The following is a 22068-nucleotide window of genomic DNA, read 5'->3' as shown; positions in this document are numbered from 1 at the left end:
CAGCCATAAGACCTGGTCTAGGATTGCTGCGTCCTGAAAACAGGCAGATATTTCCTTTTTGAGTTTTGGGTACACAAGGAACACAGAAGCCTCTGTAAAATTATTTTTTGTAAGCGTAAAAATAATATATAGTTGTTTGTAAGCTGATTTGTATGCACAACACAAAAGTATAAATGACTTCAGCAAGATTTATTGATTCGTGTCAAGGCATCATTACTTTTCAAAGTGTGAAAAATGATCATATATTTATGACCTGCCGACTGAAGCTGTTTTGTGAATTAGCAAAAGCTCTGGAGAGGAGCAGCCTAATTGCATTATCATAGAATCAGAGATGGTTGTCAATTTCCCCCCATTTAGCTTTTCTCCTTTAGTTTGTTAAAATGAAGGTGCCATACGTTGGTTGAATTCACTAATACCCTGATGAATGAGGCATTTTCCCAATAGGCTCACTACGAGTATAAACAGTGAATTAGGGATGATAGGTCATCAATCATATCTCCTTCAAACAGATCTTTGCCCTGAGATTATTTGTTATATATTAAGAGCACTTACAAAGTTATCATAGACAACACTCTGATGAAAAGACACTAAGTTGACCTTAATTCCCACTTACAGGTTTGTAAGGCAGTTTGTTTGTTCAGATTGATATCCCTCTGCGATGGCATACTAATACCTAGTTTTTATTTTCTTAATTAACAGTCTTTGTTTCTTCTACCTTTTGAAATATGCATAATTTTCATAGTATTCCCTTTAAACATATCCATACTCCATGGCTGAAATTCATCACCTGCCCTGAATTTTAAGTGAATATTGTCATAAATTTGAGGGTATTTCTGGATTTCAAGAGCTATGCTGGTTACCATTTTTATAGGAAACTGTCATTTATGCCCCTTTTTGGAAAGGTATTTAATCATCTTCGGGTTAGTGTCTATGCACACACTGCACTGCAAGCAAGCGTTTCATCTCCATTGATGAGCACCAGCCCCGGGTGGAAGTTCAGCATATGTTTAAGCAGTGTCCTGGCTGGAGGCACTTTCCTGGATGATATCCTTAATTTAAACCAAAAAAAGGTCAAAGGCAATCTATAATTCAGAGTACCTTTCACCTCCTGCAACGTGGCGGTGTCTGGCTCCAGCTGTGATGCTGAGTCAGTGGGGGAGGCAGAGCAGGAATTCATCTGTAACTGCATCCTGCAGCCAGGGCTGCATCACGTGCGGCCCCGTAAGAAGCTGCAATAAGAATGTGATAACAGAGGCAGGAGGCCTTCTACTCCTACTCCCGGCACATCTATGACTTATCGCGCTTATTAAACTGGAGGCAAATTTGCCCTTCAAAAGCGCACATCCAACACCCACTGCAATCAGCGGGAGCAGGGTGCAGCAGGGCTGGCGTCAGCGTTGGCTCAGCCTGTTCCTTTCCCAGGCTGATTATGAAGCTCCTCATCACTTCTCTTTGGTTCCCAGACAGGAGGGTGGTACACTGGGCGAGCCTGGAGGAGCGGAGTGTCAAGTGATGCTCCTCTCTTCCCCGTGCGCCAGGTGCTTCCAGCGTACACAAAGTGCTGCTTTTTGGGAGATGCTGGGACAAAAGCTGTGCTACACGTTCTGCAGTCCTAAGGACTAGCTTTCCTAAGAGTTTCTCTGGATCCTCGTCCACTAAAATGAAATGTATCAGGCACAGCAGCATGACAGTGAGGGCACAGCGGGTAGACTAGAGCAAACATAACAATCTGAGTGCTGGTTTTGTAGGGCATTTACATCCAAAGGTTGGGAGCTTTACAGAGTCACTGTCTTCACCATGGAGCAATGCAGCCAACACCTCCAACACTGAGCTGTCTCTGCTCTGGAAACTGGGCCAGAAGGCAAAGGATCCTTCATTTACCTTCTTGATGTGCAGTTACTTATGATGACAGAAAAGTTGAAAGCTCTGATACTTATTTAAGAGCTGAAATTGTATTTCAAATTTTTTTCTTCCCATCACAGGCTTTCAAACACGGCTGTAGCCTGCACATTTACACGTATGCTGTCTTATCTTGAATTGTATGGCCTACCTAATTACATTGCCTTATTTAATTCCCTGTGCACAGACTCTGGCTGGAATATTTTCAGAAGTACAAGAAAGTCACTTATAAGTTGGTTACATTTAAGTGCATTTATGAACATCTTTTTACTTGAATATTCGGAACACAGTTTCCACCGCTCTTTCTAATGGCAACACCATGGACATCTTTCTGAGAAATCCCAAGGACGCTGTGAAGACCATCAAATTAAAGACATGCATTTGGAATACTATTCATATTTGTATAATAAAACCTTCATTCACACACATGTTAAGGAAACCCGAAGGAATGCTAACAAGTGTGTGCAAGTTCTGACTCACCTCGATGCTTTATGGATAATTTTCCCCATTAGACAACAGCTAACACCTTCAACACATGAAGCTGTGACTATCAAAATGATAAACGTTGCCGAGAAAAAAAATAATTTCTTGACTGAAGCAAAAAATCCCAAGGAAAGCAAAATGCATGTACGATTTTAAAGGAAATTTGTCTCAAGAAAGGTGGGCTGTTGCATACGTTAGATTTTCTGTAGACGAATTTCATCACGGAACACACGTGTGTGATTCCGCCGTGATGGTGGGGGTTCTTTTAGGAAACAAATTCTTAAGAGATGTTGCTGCATTCCTATTTCCACCACTGGCCCCACACGTGTTGCAGGGCTGGGACTGTGAACCGGGTTTGCTATTCCGCAGCTGGTGCTCATTGTTATTATTCATCAGGCTAAAGGATGAGTCAAGGAGACATGACGAGGTCTAAAAGATTAGGGTAAATGCGCAAATAAGCTGGGGCATGAGATGGCACAGTGCTGGCCGCCCCTTTCCACTCTCTCCCTTGTCTTAAAGGCTCTAAACAGCCTTTCACATTCGCTGTGAAACTTTAAGGACAGAGAATAGCCTTAAGAAAGGGAAGAATTGTAGGTCTTTCATGAGGTTAGTATTTCCTTTGAGAAAAAGCAGGGAGATTGAGGAGAATGGGGAAGGTGTTACCGTAATAGCAACATAAACTAAAGTGGGCGATTTCTAATTGAACAACAGGGGGTCCTGTTTTTATCAGTTTATGGTACCGCCTGTTTTTGTCTCCATGAGCACTCTTCTTTTGTCATTCAGCTATATAATCACCACCTTTTGTAAGATAATCACAGGTAATTAACTTTGTAACTGTTCTTGTCCTGTAGACTAGTAATTGCCGGTCTCTGAATTACAGATCTGCGAGGTTACTCAGATAAAGGAAGATATGATCTAGCTGTAATTTCAAGTTTTTGACAACTGATTGAGGGCCAGTTGTTTTACACGTGGTGATGTATTTATGGCAAGTCTCGCTTTGATAGTGGGTCTGAAAGGTTAGACTGCAAATAAACCACACTTCTAAAAATGCATAGCTCGGAGTAGTGAGATTTGTGAACCAAGCAGAACATTTAAATTCTTCTGGTTTTTGTTCTTCATAACTTTGATTTACTCTTAGATGTACTGCACGGTGGGTCAAGTGGAACAATTCAGGTCCGAATGAAGAAAATAACAATTGCTTTATCAGTTCAGACCAAAACTACATCTTACCCTGTCAGATCCTGAGAGTAAGCTAAGAACTAGCAGTTACTTGAAGTGAAAAAAACCCCATGGCAAATGCAGTGATATCCTCTTAGCATATGTTCCTGGCCTCCAAATATCTGTATCTAAAGGGCATTTTGAGATGCAGGTACAGTACTTTAATTAAATACTTTACGATCAGTTTTTAATGCATGTTTTCACTTTCATTCTGTGATCTGAAATTCTGCAATTTGGACATAAATTGTATGGAAGACAATGTTCATTTGTTTGCTTTTAACTTGCTGGTTAATGTAATGCCTCCTTTACTGTCCCTCACAATATATATCTGAATCTGGGAATACTTGAAACCAGTGCTAGGAATCAGGGAAAATAAAACTGTAACAGGCTATTTGCAATGCATGTAACTGCTGTAGTTATCAAGATGTAAAGCTTTGTTCATAAATATAAAAAAATATTAATTCTTAGCAACAGGGCAGAGGAAACATGGCATATTTAAGCATTTTATATTCAATAACTGTGGCTTAGTATAGGTTAATAAAGGTTTCTCTAAGTATCTGTCATTTGTATTCAAACTTTTTATTATTACAGACAGAAATAATTTTTGTCAGAGTCCATAATGCTGAAGGTAACTATCAGGAATATCTATATATCACGTTAGAAAATATCATTTTGCGTGAGTTCAATTTTACTTGAGTTTAATTGAATATTGGCAGAAATTGCTCAGATATGTGACAAGTCTTCATCATGTGGGACCTGGTCTGCATGTTTTAAGAGAAATAATATAGTGTGTCTCAGCTACATGTTACTGAACTATATATGCAGCAATGATTTAGTGAAGTTCTGGTAAGTGTGTCATGCAAAAAACTAGATTAGATTATCCTGATTGTCTTTTCTGGCCTTAAAATAAATGTGATCTGTAATATAAACCTGCCTTCATTCAGGTTAATCATAATCAGCTGAATTTTGCCATTCTACACACGGTGAAAGTCATGTATTTCAGGAGAAAAGCTCACCATTCTGTGCACTGGGAAAGATTCATACTTGGTGGTGGTTGTAGTGGAAAACGGGTTTGAATAATGAGAGAATACAGTATTTGAAACAACTTGATGACTTACTTAGACATAAGATAATAAATATATGAAGTATAAAGGTAAAAAAGGCTTTTCTTTGATCTCTGGCCAGTATCCATAAAGCTCACAACATTCTTGTGAGGAGCACAACAGATCCAGGAGGGCAGGAATGAAAAATCTCTGCCCCCTCCCCAAAAAGTATGAGTGCCCACAGCATTTCTCCATCTTCCTCAGGGACAACACAGTGGCAACCAGTGGAAGAATTAAAATCACACTGACATTGCTTATATACCTTCAAATCCCAGTGCTGTTCAGACTAGGATTAAATGTCCCAAGACAGAATTCAACACCTGGCTGAAAAGTTTTGCACCTGGCTTCAGGGTTCAATTCTCATATGAAGAGGAGCTGAAGGAACACACCTGGGACTTTTTCTAGCACTGCTTTTCAGAGTACTTGTGTGTGGAAACAGAAACGAGAGGTCAGCAGCCTGAGAAAACATCATTGCCACAACAGAGGCTGCCAAGTGGGGTGATCCTGTCTGCATCTGTCAGTAGGGCTGTCACTTCATCACTGCTGACTTTGGAGGCAGTGCTAGTGGCTGAAGGCTTTTGTGTCTCTGCTGGACCCATTTCCCCATCCCATAGTGGGTTACTCTGGCTGTTGTGTTAAGACAGCATTTTGGGAAGAAGGCAGACCTAGAAATTTGCAACAGGAAATTATTTCTTCTAAAAAACCCGTATTTAGGAATTGAGGCACTTTTTAACACGGATCAATGCACTGATCTCCACCAACTGACTGCCAAGAAAGGAGCACACATTACAGCTGGAAAGAGAACAAACAACTGGAACGGGAGAGGGGGAAGGAAACCTTGCAAGCTTGTCCCTGAAGAAGCATACCTGATCCTGTGGTTCTGCCATGCTTCAGGATAAACAAGATGTCTGTATAGCAGGAGATTGTCACAGGATCAGGATTTCCTATTTCAAAAGTAACCATCAGCTTAGCCCCATATTTATTTTAAGTACCTCAGCTTTGCCCTGGTGTTCATAGAGCAACAGCAGCAGTTAATTTTCCTGTGACAATGTTCTATTCTGCTGACATTATCTCTCAAATATAAGACTATTCTATTAAGGTGGATGAATTGAATTTCATTTCCTCTCACTTCAAATAATGGCATTCTATTCACATCACTTTCAGTACATCATGGCAGAGTATGGACTTTTGTTAGAGGCTGGTACCTGCTAATGCTGTTACAGCAAGGGTAGAGATTTCCATTATAAATCCTCTTTTACGGTGTTTTAAATCAGCTAGAAAAGTTCCCTCCAAGATGAAACCTTGGGAAAAAAAATGAAGTTAAGAATGGCTTGTCTTGGTTGTTTTAAATATCTTTCAATTGTATAAATAAATGGAAAGTTTATCAGTTCAAGACATATTTAGAATTTCTGTGAATCAGCATCTCTTCAGCTCAAAGATACAGTTTGACATTAGCTCATAATATACTCTAATTGCTTTTTGTATTATGAAAAATAACAAGTTCTTAAACTTTGGAGAGTGTGTCTTCTACATGTCAAATAAGTACTTTACATAAGGGGTTTTGCTGCACATATTCTAAATATGTTTTTATCCCAAAGAAATGTTAAAAATAACATATTCATAAATCTGCCTTAATTCATGCTTTCATGGTAAACTTTTAACACTTATGAAACAGCTGTGTCAGTATTTTTTTTTTGTGTGTGTGTGTGTGTGTGTGTGTGTGTGTGTGTGTGTGTGTGTGTGTGTGTTATAACAACTCCCTGTTTAAAAGTCATGATGTAACCTGATTCAGAAAAACACATCAAGCAGAACAAGGAGCAAACAAGGCAACGCAGCAAAGCAGTCTGTTCTCCCAGGCAAAGAGGCTGGGCTGGATGACCACGGAGTGGGGAGAGCACAGCAGCTGTTGGCTCTCTCATCTCTGGCTCTCCTGTCATCTGCATATCCCCTTCAGGCTTTTATCTCTGAAGCATATGCATTCTTTAAAACACAATTTGCTGCATCACCCCTAAAGAAATCCCTTTGTAAGGAAGATGTGTCACAAAACAAGAAAGAAAATTCTGGGTGTTGCAAATTCTCAATTCTAATATGCCATTTTACCTGCAGCCACAGTGCAGGGAATATAGGCATGTTTTAAATTTTAACAGATTTGTTTTCCAGAAAAACACTTATATTTTTCTGACACTTCACAACTTTCTGAACTATGTGTGCACTCATTATTTATTCCATATTCTTTGATCAGTAGAAATGCCCACCTACTCTGCTCTTATTTTCACAATCCCTTTTATTAAGGACACAGCTTTTGTGGACCTCAGAAAGCATGGAATTAAAGTCCAAACATACACTCTTTGAATGCATACATATATTACATCACACTAAAACTCATACAAGAAGCATTCATAGGTGCATGGATTATAACAATTGCACATTATTTTAATGTGCTGCAATTATGAGAAAAACTTTAAAACACGTAGTGTTCAAAGATTTCACTGGCTTCCAACCTGAAGGCTGGCAAATGTCTTACTCCATGTTTCTAAGTGGTAACTGACTTGATCAGGTATCTTTTTTCAGGCTAGCAAATTCAGGTTAAAAGTCAATCTTTATCCACCAGTCATCTAAGTGCATGTTACATTGTTTTATAGATATTTCAGGGGTTTAGTGTCCCATTGAGGTGACCAGGAAAATAATCTCTAAGGAAAACACATCTTCCATAAAAGTTGAGTGAAGAACAATATACATATGGACCAGGGGAAAGAAGTTTTAATTTCTTATTGCAGAAAATATCCAGTAATTTGAAAGTGATGAACTTTAGAACAGTTCCTGTCAATATGGTTGGTCTCTCCAAGCAAATACTATCCTGGCTTTCAAACACCAGTAAAGAAGGAACTCATTCCATTTATGAATTCACAAATGTGGTATGAAAAGTAAAATGAGACGTAAGTAACCAACTAATTGTCACAGAACATTTAATGAAATGTTACTCAAAGCCTTCTGTGTGGTTTCCTGTCTTTCAGTTCAGCATTGTCTCACTGAGTCCTTTCACCAGTGTCACAAACTGTTCTACCTGCGTTGAATTCCTCCCCAAATACTGAGCTATGAGAAATATCAAGCTCTCAGATAGCTATGTGAATAGTTTCCATGTGAGACATTTGCTGCTCCAGGAACCTGTTAGAAGAAAGCACTGCAACACTCAATACTTCTGTCACCAGATGTACGACTCCAGCCACATCAACCCTCTGCCACTGACTGATGTTCAAGTATAAACCACTCAAAACAATTTCTGTGTGTGATTTTTGACATTAGCCTCCAGTTTTCATGATCGTGCCTGACCTCTACAATCTCTTTTTTAACTTTTTGTTATCCCTGCAGAAGCCTCTTTTAACTTATCACCAGAAGAACAACATTGCTATGCAATACCTGAAGGGAATGAAAGTATGAGAGAAAAACAACAAAAATTTAATTTGCTTCTAAATATAAAGGATCTATAATTGGAATTCAGAGTATATCCACTAAAATATCTCAAAGCTAAGCAGCTGTCTTATGGCAGGGGGGACAATAGTGATGCCGTGTGTGAACTGCTACCAGAGTAGTTCAGTGTAACGTTCTACATATTTAAGAAATATCAGAAAATCAGACAGAAAAGGGAACTGCAGCCATGCCCTAATGACCAGAAGAGAGAGACTGCACACATGGATAAGAGATGCCTAGATGCAATTCCAACTCCTAAGTAATTACATGAAAAATTGTTCCTTCTTTAGGTAAAAAGTTTGTCTCCATAAGAAAGCAGGCTGGAAGTGGTGTCACAATAGGGTCACACTGCAGACCAACCCATAGAATGTTCCCAGGTTTGTAAAAATTTTCTGACCTGAGAATGAGCACAAAGGTCCCCAGGGCAGGTTTTAGGAGTGTGAGCAGTGTAAGCTGAAGTGCTTGAGAGCTTTTGCAGAGGAGAATGAGCATGGCTATGCCTATTGCAATAATAAGGAGAACAGAAAAGAACATGAACCACCTGTGGTGATACTGCAGTTCATGTGTTGCAAGAAGGTCCAAAATCAGTCTTTAGGTGTCATCTATACATGGACGAACATATGAAAGACATGGGGGCCTTTAGTCCTTTTTCCAGGAAGACAAATGGTGTCTCAAGTAACAGTTGAATCTATCTATATACCTATATCTATATCTGTATCTATATCTATATCTATCCATATATATAATATGACCCCATATAGATAATATGACTGACTTCGAGGACAGTGTGTATCATCTTGATTTGAGAGGGTGTGGAAAGGCAACAATTTCTTGATCTAAGAAAATGTGCTAGTGAAAGCTGTTGAGTTACTATAAGAGCACATGCTGCTGGTAAAATAAGATGTTCATGGGCATTGAGGGTCAGATGTGCTGACACTTCTGAGATGAGTTGATTGTGAAATTCCTGCATTAAAATTTTAGAAGAAGATGTGTAAAGTTAAAAAAAGATAAATCCATCTTCACTTTCCTAGCTTGAGCAGTTTAAGAGATGCTCAGCTGTGACTAGAGAGGAAAGCATGCCAACTTTCCAGCGTGTGTGTGCACATTTCTTTTGCTCATAATTAATAGCCCCTGTGCTTGCTAAGTTTTTGGAAAGCAGCTAGCAGCCTACCTAGGTAATGCCTTCTGACAACGTTTTGAAGATCAGTTATGTCATATGGCTGCCTTTTAGAAAAAAAATTGTAATGCATAGCAGTGCCATATGGCATCTCTGAAGAATCAGCCGGATTGGACAGACATTCATTGGATAAAGTCCCACAGCACTTGGAAAAGAATGTAGTCCTGTTGCCAAAATGTGGCCTTTGTTAATCTCCTAACTATTATTGTGCAGAAACCAATTCATCTGTATTAATTATAAACAAATTTTAATTACTTCAGTAAAAGCTCATTATACAAATATCTAATGCCAAACAAGCAGCCTTAACCCTTTGTGAGACTCCAAAGAAATCTTTAGATGTTTGATGGTGTGTGTTCTGTGAAAAGCTGAAATTTCAGCAAGAGTGCAGAGTACAATTGTGTGACATTATGTTTGCCTCTCTTCATATTTCATACTGTATGTGCATTTTACAGACTCTATCAAAATAGTGTCTGTGGTTATAAAAGGCCATTTACAACTCAAATCTGATACCACATAACTGAACCTGCCGTTTTCTATTGTTTAAGATTTCAAAGTAAAATATAGTCCATTTTAAAATTGCAGTGACTCTCAATGGCACGAAAAATGTGGCAAACTGTGACCTGTTCATAGTAAAGCATTCAGTACTGTCCAAGATCACTTGTAGAATCAACTGCTGTTGATTCTGTAGTCTGCACCCATGAAGAAGCTTTTGAGTCTGTTTCCTTTCATAGGAATATGTGTTTTACAGTAAAATTAAGCAAAACATTGCAATTGGTTATACTCACCAAGTCTTTGTGTAAAATTTTCATTTGTTATTCGTGTAAACAGATTTGCCCTCTTTAGATTGGATCCTTCCATTTGTTGGAATGATTTTTGTGCAGTGTCCCTAAATACAACATAGCCTGTCCTAGGCATTGGCCACCAAAAAGGGCTCCTCTAATCTCATTTTGGGATGGCTGGGTGGTAATGCCCCTCACTGTAATTTGGCTACCATGATTAAATAATGTAGGACTCTGAGAGGTTAACCCTTTCAGACTCCTTTGTCACATGACATTAACACAACAGGCTCAAGGTCAAGAAAACACAAAATGGGACCCTGGAGTTTTGCCATGAGTTTCAGCTGTGATTGAAATCTGAAATTCAGTGAAAAGAAGAACAGTTTTCTTAGTTTGTGGTCAAAACCATCCAACCTGTCCTAACTATCCATCTTACTTGAGTTATTAGAACACACATAACCTTACAGTATGAAACTAACTCTTGCAGTCTTAAATCTCTCCAGACTTGCTGAAAAATTGACCCACCTTAACAAAACCTACAGGAGTTTGACATTCTGAGGGTTACAAATGACATTTCACAAATATACGTGTTTTTTTGTATTTCATAGGACTTCTTCTATCAGACAGCATAATTTAAGAAAAATTCTATTTGTGCAGGAATTTTTGAATAGTATGTGAACTTGGGTGCTATCTCTGGTTTTATTTAATTGCATTTTGTCTTAACAAGCATTCCCAGCAATATTGAGATTTGGACCTTAATAGCTTAAAACCAATAGAACCAATTCCTGCCTTCTTCCTACCTCAAACTTTGGTATTTCCACTTAAAAATAAGTCTGCCTTCTTCCTCTAATTTTCCTGTTTTTGCTCTATTAGCACAAATATTGTCATGGAAGCTAATTCCAGGGTAATTAATATGTGGTTTATCTCCTCGTTTGAGACTTTTGGTAATGTGATCTCTAATCACCAAGGTTAAGTACACCTCTCTATTAAATTGATGGAAGCACAGTCATGGTTCTGTGTGTAATGGCCTTATGACCACTGTGTGGCCTTATGACCAAAAAACTGTCTTATACACAATGAACTGTCTTTAACATTAAGGACCATAAATTCCAGTGGCCCGTGCAAACTGTTGAGCAAAGGTGTTCTCTGGCATAGCATTCTGTTTTCCTGGAAAACACTGACTGAAATGTTGTGTAGAGAGTTAATTTCTTCCCCTTAAAACAGAGGGAAATCACAGAAGAAGAAATATGAAGTGGACAGTTTTTGCTAAAAGCTTGCTAATCCACTACACTTCTAGGAAACCATATCTCATTTTACATCCAAATGCACTGGCATCTTACAGCAAAAAAAAAAATTAGTAACAAATGCTGAAATCCAAGGACTTTCAAGTACTAAATTGCCATAGACAACTTCTTGTTTCTCTGTGGTATTTATGGGAAATTTTCATGTGAATTAAAAATTAGCATTAATATTGATATGTCAAAACTAGAAGCCTAAAATTAGACACTTATGACATACTGTGATACCTCATTAATATCTGGGTACTCAGAGATCCTAACTATGGAGTCCTCATTGAAGTAATATAAATATTACATATAAATTTTATACATAAAGCAAACAAGCTGTTTTTTGGGTTTTTAAATACAGATTTATGTATCTTTAAAACTACTATATGTAGCTTTAAACAAACATGATGATCCTACTGAAATAAATAAAACACTTTAGCAAGGGTAAGATGGGGAACAAAAGATTATTTTCCAATTCCCTTCCCAGAGGTTCTGTCTTACTAGATAGCTCATTCTATTTCAACTAAGTTATGTAAAAAAACATGTTTTCATTACATCCAGAGTAAAAAGCATGGAACCAGAAATTTTTATTACTGAAAAATAAAATATACTCTAGATAATGTATACTTGAAAGTCTTAAATTACATTTTATGTTTTGCCTACTTGGTCTTTTTTCCCATTATCTCTTACAATTAGGCCTTAGTAAATTGAGGGTTACAGTCAAAAACAGCAAGGAAGAATCATGAAGCTGGCAGGACTGACTGTGCAAGTAGCCAAAGCATCTGTTTCAAAACAGTGCCATGAAATGAAACTGCAGGGAAGAAAATGCATCAAGGAAAGAGATGCATTATCAAGAAACCAGTGGCAGTCAAGAGGAAAAAGCCAGAGGAACCCAAATTGAAAGTGGTACAAAATTTGGTGCCACAAAAATAGGTGACAGGTTATGAACTGACTGATGAGGTTAGACTGGCCTGGACTTGCTAGGAGAATGCCAGAAGTGAAAAGCACCTGTCACATCACTATCAGAGCGGGCATGTGCTGAACCAGCCAAAAAAATCCCTTATTGGTAAGCTCTACCTGTTTTTTGAGCCTGACAGACCCTGACCAGAGCAACTCATAGGACTTGTATGGAATGTGGTGTGGTGAACAAAAAAATAGTTCAAAAAAGTTTGGCTTTTTGATCTTTGTACTATATTAACTGTGTAATAGGCCAAAATAAAATTAATCAGGAGAAATTAAGGGCAGGTCATTAGTAGTCTGAGACCAATTTAAATCTCCTCAAATGTAGCAAGAAATGCTAATCTGGGAAAGCAGAAAGGTCGTTACTATTTTGCATGTGAGGACCAGATTATCTTTCTATGTTTGTGTAATGTTGCTGAGAACAAAATACAAAAGGAAAAATCAGAAAAGTAGTAGGAGGCTGTGCTACCATGTTGTATGGGTCTAATGGAGCCCAGGGAGAGGTTGGGATAACACTCTTCTAAGGAATACTGCTGTTTCCCTTTATGAGCCAAAGGAGCTGAGTCTTCTAATGCTAACAAGCTTCAGTATTTCTGTCAGACCACATTCAACGTGCTTTTATACTAACCACTATGGAGTGCTCTACGATGCACCTTTGTGTCCTAGGTTAATGAAAACTTCAAAAGGAAGTTAATAAAAATAGAAGATGTCATAGTTTTTTATTTCTTAGGGGAAAAACCAAACAAACCTAGAAATGTGAACCACTGTACTTTTCTTGGCTTTTAATATCAAGCAATTAGCATTACTCTAAAATTTACCGCAGCCCAAATTAATAAGAGGTTTATTTAAAAATTCTTTAAGGCCGATTGATTAATATCCTGGAAAGAAACTATTTCAGCCCAGTGAATGAGACTATTTTAATTTCTGTTATGCTGCTTAGCTTTTTCTAAGCTCATGAAGGGGTTTGGAGAGGTTTCCTAATGTTGATCATTTTACAATAGGACAGGCTCAATCTGAAGGAAAATGTGCTTCCACCTAGCAGCCAGTGATCCCTTTGGGTTTATGGCTCTGTGTTGATGCCCCTTCCTTACAATGATGAACTTGCACACATGTTACAGAGTAGGTTTTGATTTACTGGGAGTTACAGAAGGTATGCAGCTTTGCTGAGATCTTCTTTCATTGGGAAGAAGAGCTGGTAGCTTGTGACTATTAAAGTCTGACACTGAGAGAAGAACTGGATTCCTCCTCCGTGATTCTTCCTTGGGAGCTATCATTAGACTGCATTTGTTGGGTGGGGATGGGGTGGGAGGCCAGCTATGCTGCCCAGGCCGAGAGCACTGGTCCGAGGCTGATCCTGTGCTGGCCACCTTCTGGGTGTTGTGGCTCTTGTTCACACTGTGCTGATGTTTTATCACTTGGATCTTTTTATTTAATATGAACAACACTGGTGAAAGTCACCAGGTAAGAGCAAAGAACTATGATAATCACTAGAGAATCTGAGAAAATATTTGTAGTGTTAAATACTGTGATCATGCACTTTATGACATAGTAGCACCATTTGTTCTTACCTGAAAGCCTGTGAATCAATTCCCCTAATTTTCTTTCTTACCAAGGACTACAGTTGCCACAAAACCAGACCTATTCTTGATTCCTTTTTAAAGAAATGATGCTTGCCAATTCTGCTGAGTGATTGAAAAAGGCACATGACTCGAAAATAGTATGTTTGATAGTGTGAGAAACCTTTGAAATGATCTGTGGTATTTTTGCTACAGATAACCATCCTATACTGTTGCATAATGATATCCAAATAGTGAAACCGGTTTTCCAAGAAAGACATTGAGTTAGTCTGAAAGAATGACCCACACTGTGTAGGAAGCAAATATGTACAGAAATAAAAGAGGCGACAGAGTTTTTCTTCTCTCTTGTAATTTTAAGTTCCATACTTACACAACATGAGTAGAGGAAATGATGGAGGGAAATGAAGGGAACTCCCAACTCCCTCTACTGGGTAGAAGTTGAAGACCCACTCTGGACATAGTTCCTTTTATTTTTGTACATGTGTTTACTGGTACTTTCTCTGAATACTTTTTTTTTTTTTTTTTGTAATTAGGTCATATTTCAACATGCACAACTGATCTTATGTTGCTATCACCACCCTGTTTCTTTGTGACTGCAGGTGCTGCTGCATGGTGAGTGCTATGGGTGGTGTAAATCCGCCTCTGACAGGTTGACTTCACTGGGGTGCTGAAGTCTGGCTCTCAGCAGGGAACCAAGATTGCTGTTGGATAAACTGAGGGCATAATTTTGACCTTATCAAAATCGGTGGAGTGAGAGTCCACAAAGCCAAGAGTACCACCAGGGCAGAGCAGAAGTGGCAATGGTCTTTTTGGGCCTCTGTGAAGGTTTAACTCCTGTCAAGGAGCAGGATCCCCCAAACAGCAGTGGTAGCAACAGCACTGGGCTCCATCCCATCTGACTGGGGACTGCAGAGCTGAAAAGCCCCACCTGCTCTGAGTGGATTCACACTAGAGTGTGCCTTGGAAGGATGTTCCTGTGAGAGCAGTGGGCTCACTCCTGAGTATTCCTGGTTGATATAAGAAATTAAGGTTTTTGGCATGTAAGTTTGTTCTGAAATCCCTATGACCTTGACACTGAGAATCTAGAAGTCTCTAACCAATATGTTGGTTTATGAACTGCAGCAGATTTCATATTTCTGATTAAAATACAACTATGACTCTGATGACTGACAAGAGACACTTTTTCCCCAAATCTTGTATTCTCTGTTACTCTGACTCTCATGGGAAATATAAGTGCTTTGTAATATGGAAAAGCACTTGCAAATACAATGAAGCAAGTTTAATTTCCCAATTCACAAGGCCAGAAATATGAATATGATTATAGGAAGAGATGCAAACCACATGATAGATTTTTAAAGAAACACCACCATGACACACTGAACATTGTCCCCATCACAGTCACTGTCGTCTAGAAGTTACACCTATGGAACAGAGTGGCACTCTCCTTTTTTTGTACTGTTTTAAGACATATCAGAAATTTATTATTTAACAAAATGCAATGCTCTTTGTATTTCCAGATGTGAACATAATCAAATGGCATGTGTGAAATTAATAGTACAGAAAACTTAGCACAAGGAGTGATGAAGTACACTTTAATGTGAAGAGTGGTGATGTACATGTTAGCACATCAATTTATCCAATGTGAAGTCAAGCGGAAATTATTTACAAATAATTTGTCTTTTTAAAGGAAGGTGATGTTAAGATGTTGCCCTTAACATGTTTGATAAACACATTCTGATGTGATTTAAATTTTTAGATAGACTCAAAATAAATACAGAGAGCCTTGTGGCTTTGATACCAACAAGAACGAACACATCAGAGAGTGCCTGATATGTAGAAATGTAAAGAACTGACAAATACGACTCACAGAAATCTTACAGTTAAAAGCCAATGCACATTTTAAAAATTGTAGGATAAGTGGCATGTCAATAATAACTTATGAAAAATGAAGGCTTCGGTGAGAGGAAGGAAGAAGGAAGGAAGGAAAGGAAGGAAGGAAAGGAAGGAAGGAAAGGAAGGAAGGAAGGAAGGAAGGAAAGGAAAGGAAGGAAAGGAAAGGAAAGGAAAGGAAAGGAAGGAAGGAAGGAAGGAAGGAAGGAAGGAAGGAAGGAAGGAAGGAAGGAAGGAAGGAAGGAAGGAAGGAAGGAAGGAAGGAAGGAAGGAAGGAAGGAAGGAAGGAAGGAAGGAAGGAAGGAAGGAAGGAAGGAAGGGTGACTGTGTGTCCACACAGATGAAGGAAGATGACAGCTCTCACCCACAAGTGTGCAAAAGGATTGAATGCTCTCAGTTATCCCCTTATTTTAAGTTGTGCTTTACCTTTACTATGGATTAAAAAAACAGTATGAAGTAACCTGAGTATGAAATATAAAGAAGCCAATGCTGCCTAGCCCAGATTTGGTTTCTTTGTCCTGACTTCCCCAAGAAACAGTAGTTTCCACTTTGCTTTGGTGACGAGGTAGCAGTCTGGCCCTGAGAGTTTGAGTTGGCTTTAAGCAGTAAAAAGGTGAGACAGGTCTAGGATATGAACAATCTGAAATTATTTGCAGCACAGCCCAGGAGAAATGTAGAAGCAATCTGGAAAGTATTCATTATGTCTTCATTAAGAACAATGAAGAATAAATCTTCTATCTTAGTTTTTTTTGTTTGATTTTTCTTTCTGCATAGGTCTAAATATATAAGGCTACACTGAAGAACCCCACAGTACTGGTCAAAAACCAAGTTGAATGGAGACACACCACCAACTGAATCAACACCTCCTGCTGTTGTCCAGGCAAAGATCCTGTTCTGGTGATTTTTCCCCTCTAAAAATGTCACTGTAGGAAAATCTTTCTAAGAGGTTTAGCAAGGTGAACAGAGGAGTTAAGGCCAGTTTGGTGAAAACTGTCAAATTCAGGAAAAAGTTGTTTAACCCAATTGAAGCGGTGTATGTTTCTCTCATGACGAGTATTGCATAAAGTGGTACTTTCCACATTTTAAAAGAAATTGTATTAGGATGATCTACAGATGAGAGCTCAGACCTGAACTGTTTCTTTTTTGACATCAGTTGTGGTGAAAATACCACACAAGTAGAGTTGGAAAGTCTTTTATTGCCCTTTTCTTGTCAGCAGGAAGATCCGATTCACAATCAACCATATGCCAAAAATCTTACAAGATGCAGGTAGAAACTCAAACAAGATCTGCTTCATCATGACAGTGCTGAAACAGTGACATCATTCAGAAACACAGCTTTGATCATCAGACTGGCATCACAGATATCTCAGAATTATTCCAAAGGACTTCCTATGAGCCCTAAAGGGAGTATATAATTATAGTAATAGGCTATGGGGAGTTTGAGAAACATTGCAACATTAAATTAAACACAAGTTATGAAGGTCATGTAAGATGATGGACTAAACCAGCAGGAAATACAGACTATGGTAGTCAGGATACGTGACAGACATAAAGTAAAATGGAGGTAGAAAAAAAATCAAGATTATATTTGAAATACCACCATATAAAAATATATCGGAACTAGTGTGGTTCACCAGCATGATGAAATTTAAAGCAAATTCATACTTAAACTCTCATTTAAAGGCCAATCTTTTTTATTAAGTCCTTAGAACAGACACTGAAAATAAACAGGATAAAGAACAGGAGTGTGCTTTTGAGAGTTTAAAGGCTCTATTGATTACATTCCCAGTTCTGGCATTTTATGATATTTCTCAGTCTACAGCTGTTTCAGCAGATGCCAGCAGCTATGGTCTTGGTATGGTGCTACTCCAATTACATGGACATGATTGGAAACCTGTAGCTTATTGTTCCAGATAGCTTTCAGATGCCAAAACCAAGCACAGTCCAATAGAGAGAATACTGGGCAACCATATGGGCACAAAAAGAATGATAGAGCATGTTCTTGGTCTTGATAATGTCTAATGACAGCCCCATGATTCCCATTTTATTAATAGGGTACTCTTTAGACTGTAGAGATCATTCATGCATTTGAAACACAGACAAACTCCCCCACTATAAAATCTGTTCACATTAAGCTAATCTAGAAACTTATGGAGATCACCTTGTCATTAGAAGTGGTCATCAACACCAAAGTGTAAGTTGGTGTCCTTTTGATGCACTGGCATCACTGCAGAAACCAGATGTGTTGAACTAATCACATCTGGCTTTTGCACTATTGCTACACAGGTTTCAGTGATCTAACCCTGCAGGCTCAGGCATTTATCAGCGACCATCCATAGCTTCAGCAGGCAGAGACAAAGTCCAAGACTACTTGCCTTTAATTAACAACTCTTCAGGTTTCTTGTATCTCTTTTCTAGGAATTGAAGTTTGCCCTTAAGAAATGATGTTATTACAAAAGAAACATTAGCAACCCTGATATTTACTCAGTTGAAGAGCAGAATATAAATACAAGAGTTACAAGTAAGTAGCTCCAAAACCTTGGGAATAAAATCAGAAGTCTTGTGATACCTAGAGAGAAAAAAAAATCAAATAAATCTCATACACAACTTTTAATGGGACATTTTAGGAAAGAATAGTGAAAACAGCATCTGAAGCTGAAAAATATCAGTGAGACCTAATTCAATAGCTTTTATGATGTGGAAAAACCCCCAATACAGAAAAACCAACCTGATGAAAACCTGCCATTTTATATGGCTCTGCTTAAAGACCTTCAGATGAACAGATGTTAACTCTAGGAATCCTCAAATATTCTTCTTTAACTATTGGAACATATCCCAAAGTTTATGCAAACTCATTAGGAAACCTTGTTCTGATATATCTGAATGGGCAAGTATATTAGACTTCCTCAGTTTTTTTCACTGCCTGTTTCACCTCTGAAATGCTGATCAAGGGACAGTCATACCACTAAGGAGATAATTTTGTTGAAGAATGCTAAATTTAATAAACAGAAATCTCTAACTTTGAAACTGGAAATCTGAAGGAATCAATTTCACAGAAGTCACAGAAAAGAGAAAAACTGACTTCATGTTGAAATCACTGAAGCTTACAATTCATCAGGAGCTGCAATTTGCTGTCATGTAGCAAATTTCACCAGAAGATTGTTTATGGATCGTAAAGGTAAAGGGGGGGCTTGGGGAGATGTACACTGCTTCCTCAAAACTATACCAGAAGAGAAACAAACAAAACTGGAAAGCTTCCAGGCAAAAAAAAATGTTACAAAGATAAATAGGCCTTTATTAAGTAAATTTTGAATAATTACTTGCTGTGAGAAGAGGGAAATACTTATTCACCTTCTCACAGTCATCTGATCTGTATAAAAATGTTTTCATTACACAAACCACGGAAATCTTAAAAGGACAAAGTGGAAGCTCATACCACATTATCAAATAAAAAATACAAGTGATTCATTAACTCTAATTTGAATTCTGACTTTTTTTTTTTTAATTTTCCTTTCAGATTATCTACATTAGAGGGGAAGAACAGAACCAACTGTAAGTTCTTCCTCTGGCTGCTAACCCAGGGAAGATGTTACAGCCTGAGATGAGAGATGAGAGAGATGAGAGTAGATGAGAGTCAGCAGCCACTTACATAGGTCTGTACAACACAGATATTAATATGCTTCCCCAAACTCACAGACACCACAGTGATATCAGAAGTCAAGATATTTAATCAGAAGTGTTCCTTTCTTACACTAGATCTCTTAAAATTATTATTTTATTGTTCAGATGCTTGGAAAGTAGCTGTAAGCTGCTTTAAGCTGGACTTTTTGCAGCACCACATCCTGTAGGTGATGAAAGCAGCTCTTGTAGTCACAGTTTCTTGGGTCTCTTGGATGATTAGAGACACAGTTTATAAGCTGTGCCACTGCTGGCAGATTAAAAAAAAAAACAAAACCACAAGTCAAACCAGGGAAAGCACTCCTTTCTATATTTTAACATGTTTATGTATTGCAGACTAAGGATAGTTTCTAGTTTTGAAATTTTTCAAGATGTTATCTAAATTTGACTTACCTGGTTTCTGTTATGTAGGACACAACTTTCAAATACAAAATGGTTTTAGGGGTTTTTTTTGCCCATGGTTAAAAGTAAAGTAATTATGTAAGAAGAAAATTAATTTGAGCTAAAAACATTACTTGAAAAAACAGCATTTTTAGTTATAAGGTTTGTGAGTGTTCTAGTTCAGGTCCTTTCCCAAGAAATCAGTGGCCAAACATGTCAGTTATTTCAGTGAGACAGAATCAGGTTGTTTCTGCAGACGGGCAATAAATTATTATGGCACGTCACATGAGGTTTTGACACATGCAGCAGCACCTAATTTCAAGAAAAGTTCCAGCAAACTGATGGAGCATACACCAGAATTCAACTAAAAGTGGGTGAATTTAGGTCTTTAACTATACAACTTGTGGGTTTTCTTAGACATCCTCATTGCTACTTTCCCTTTAAAATGTAATTTTGCACATTGCACTGTGTAGTGTTAAAAGCATTATGTTTATTTCCTCATTTTTCTACAAATAGTGTGTCTCATACTGTGCTTTGTTCTTTCTGGATATTTCTGAATTATGGTTTATTTACTTCCTATGTCCTCTTAACTTTCATCTTTAAAAGTTTTCAAAAAGAAAGCTTTTGCCACTGAAAAGGGAGAAATACTTCTCTCTTTTGTAAGACATCATTTTTTCATTACTTCTACTTTTCCTGTTTGTCTGAAAGGAGAAATAATAAGTGACTGATGCATCAAAGCATCTCCCCTGTAATGACGTGCATATGAGACAACAGTTTAAGTTGCTATTGATCTGCAAATAATAATTCCTGAAAAAAACCACTGATTTCATCAGTTTCTTTCTAAAAATAAACCAGGCTTCACATAGAGTCCAACAAATGCAGTAATATAGACTCAATTATCTAGTTGAATTTTTTTCACAGCAGTTTGAAACATTGAAATAATACCTTTGTTCACTATGATACTTGATTTTTAATTTTTTAAAAAAATAAAATTACTTTATGTTCAAATGTATTTTTCAGCTGAAGTGGTGAACAACATCCTTGTTAGTACTTGATTTTTTAATTATTGTCTTGTGAATTCTAATGTAGCCATGGAAGGACTATATTTGAGCAAGCTTTTGATTCACATGTGAACAGTTAAAACATATGAGTACAGACACAATACAATGTAAACACAATGTAAAAGGAACTAGAATACCAATGTATCTTGGTGGCTGTAGAGTATTTCTGGACTTCTGTGAGGAGTGTTTCAGGTTACAGAGACACATGAATTTTAAAGCAATCACTACAATAAAAGTTGTCTTCAATAAGAGAATTTTTCTTTTTTTTTTCAAGACAGCAGCTTTAAATCCTACCTTTGTTTAACTTAGTTTGATGCAAATATAAACAGTGGTTAAGGGGATGTGGAAAATGCGGTTTCAGTTACATCATACTGAGGTCATGATATTAATAGAGTTCCCAGCTTAGACCAGTTTGTTTTTATTTACAGTTGGAGACATGGAGATCTGATATACCAAGAGAGGAACTTCACCTCTCTTTGTGAAATCTGAACAAGACAGATTTTCAATACAGGAGCACAATTGGTATATATTGGCTAGTTACAGCCAGCAGGGAAACAGTTTAATTCCCAATTTAAGCATGAGTGTACGTGGGATAATGTGCTGTCAACATGTCAGTGAAAAAGATAAGAGAGTTTTGTTGTTAGCCTTCCATATACAAAGTGTCACTGTACTTTTTAGGAGACGCAGCACTGAGGGACCATGTATACACAAAAGGAAACCTGGAACAGATCATGCACCTTGGATCCATTACCTCATAGTAGCTGTGCACCATTATGTACATTACAGATGGTTGCTGTCTCTAGTTAAACAGTAGGTATATTTAAAAAGGGATCGTGCTGGCCTTCAGAGGTTGTCCTAAGAGAGGTCTCCCCTCCCATTTGGAGGAAGAAGTCTCTCAGCCAGCAGCTCAACTTTTGAGGGACTTCTAGTGGTGTTTAGGTAAATGTCTTCATGGCTGCTTATTTTACTAGTGTCTGATATTAGACCACTATTGTTTATTGCAGGTGGCTGCCCGGCAGGTGGGAAGTTAAGGAACTGTGTGCGTGTGTGTTAGGGCAACGGTTTTCCCTTGTTAGGCGAGGTATCCCGTGTGCAAGTGTGTGTGTGTGTG

Source organism: Cinclus cinclus, chromosome 1 (assembly GCF_963662255.1).
Source record: "Cinclus cinclus chromosome 1, bCinCin1.1, whole genome shotgun sequence".
Lineage (NCBI taxonomy): Eukaryota > Metazoa > Chordata > Aves > Passeriformes > Cinclidae > Cinclus > Cinclus cinclus.
This window is presented reverse-complemented; position numbering follows the sequence as displayed.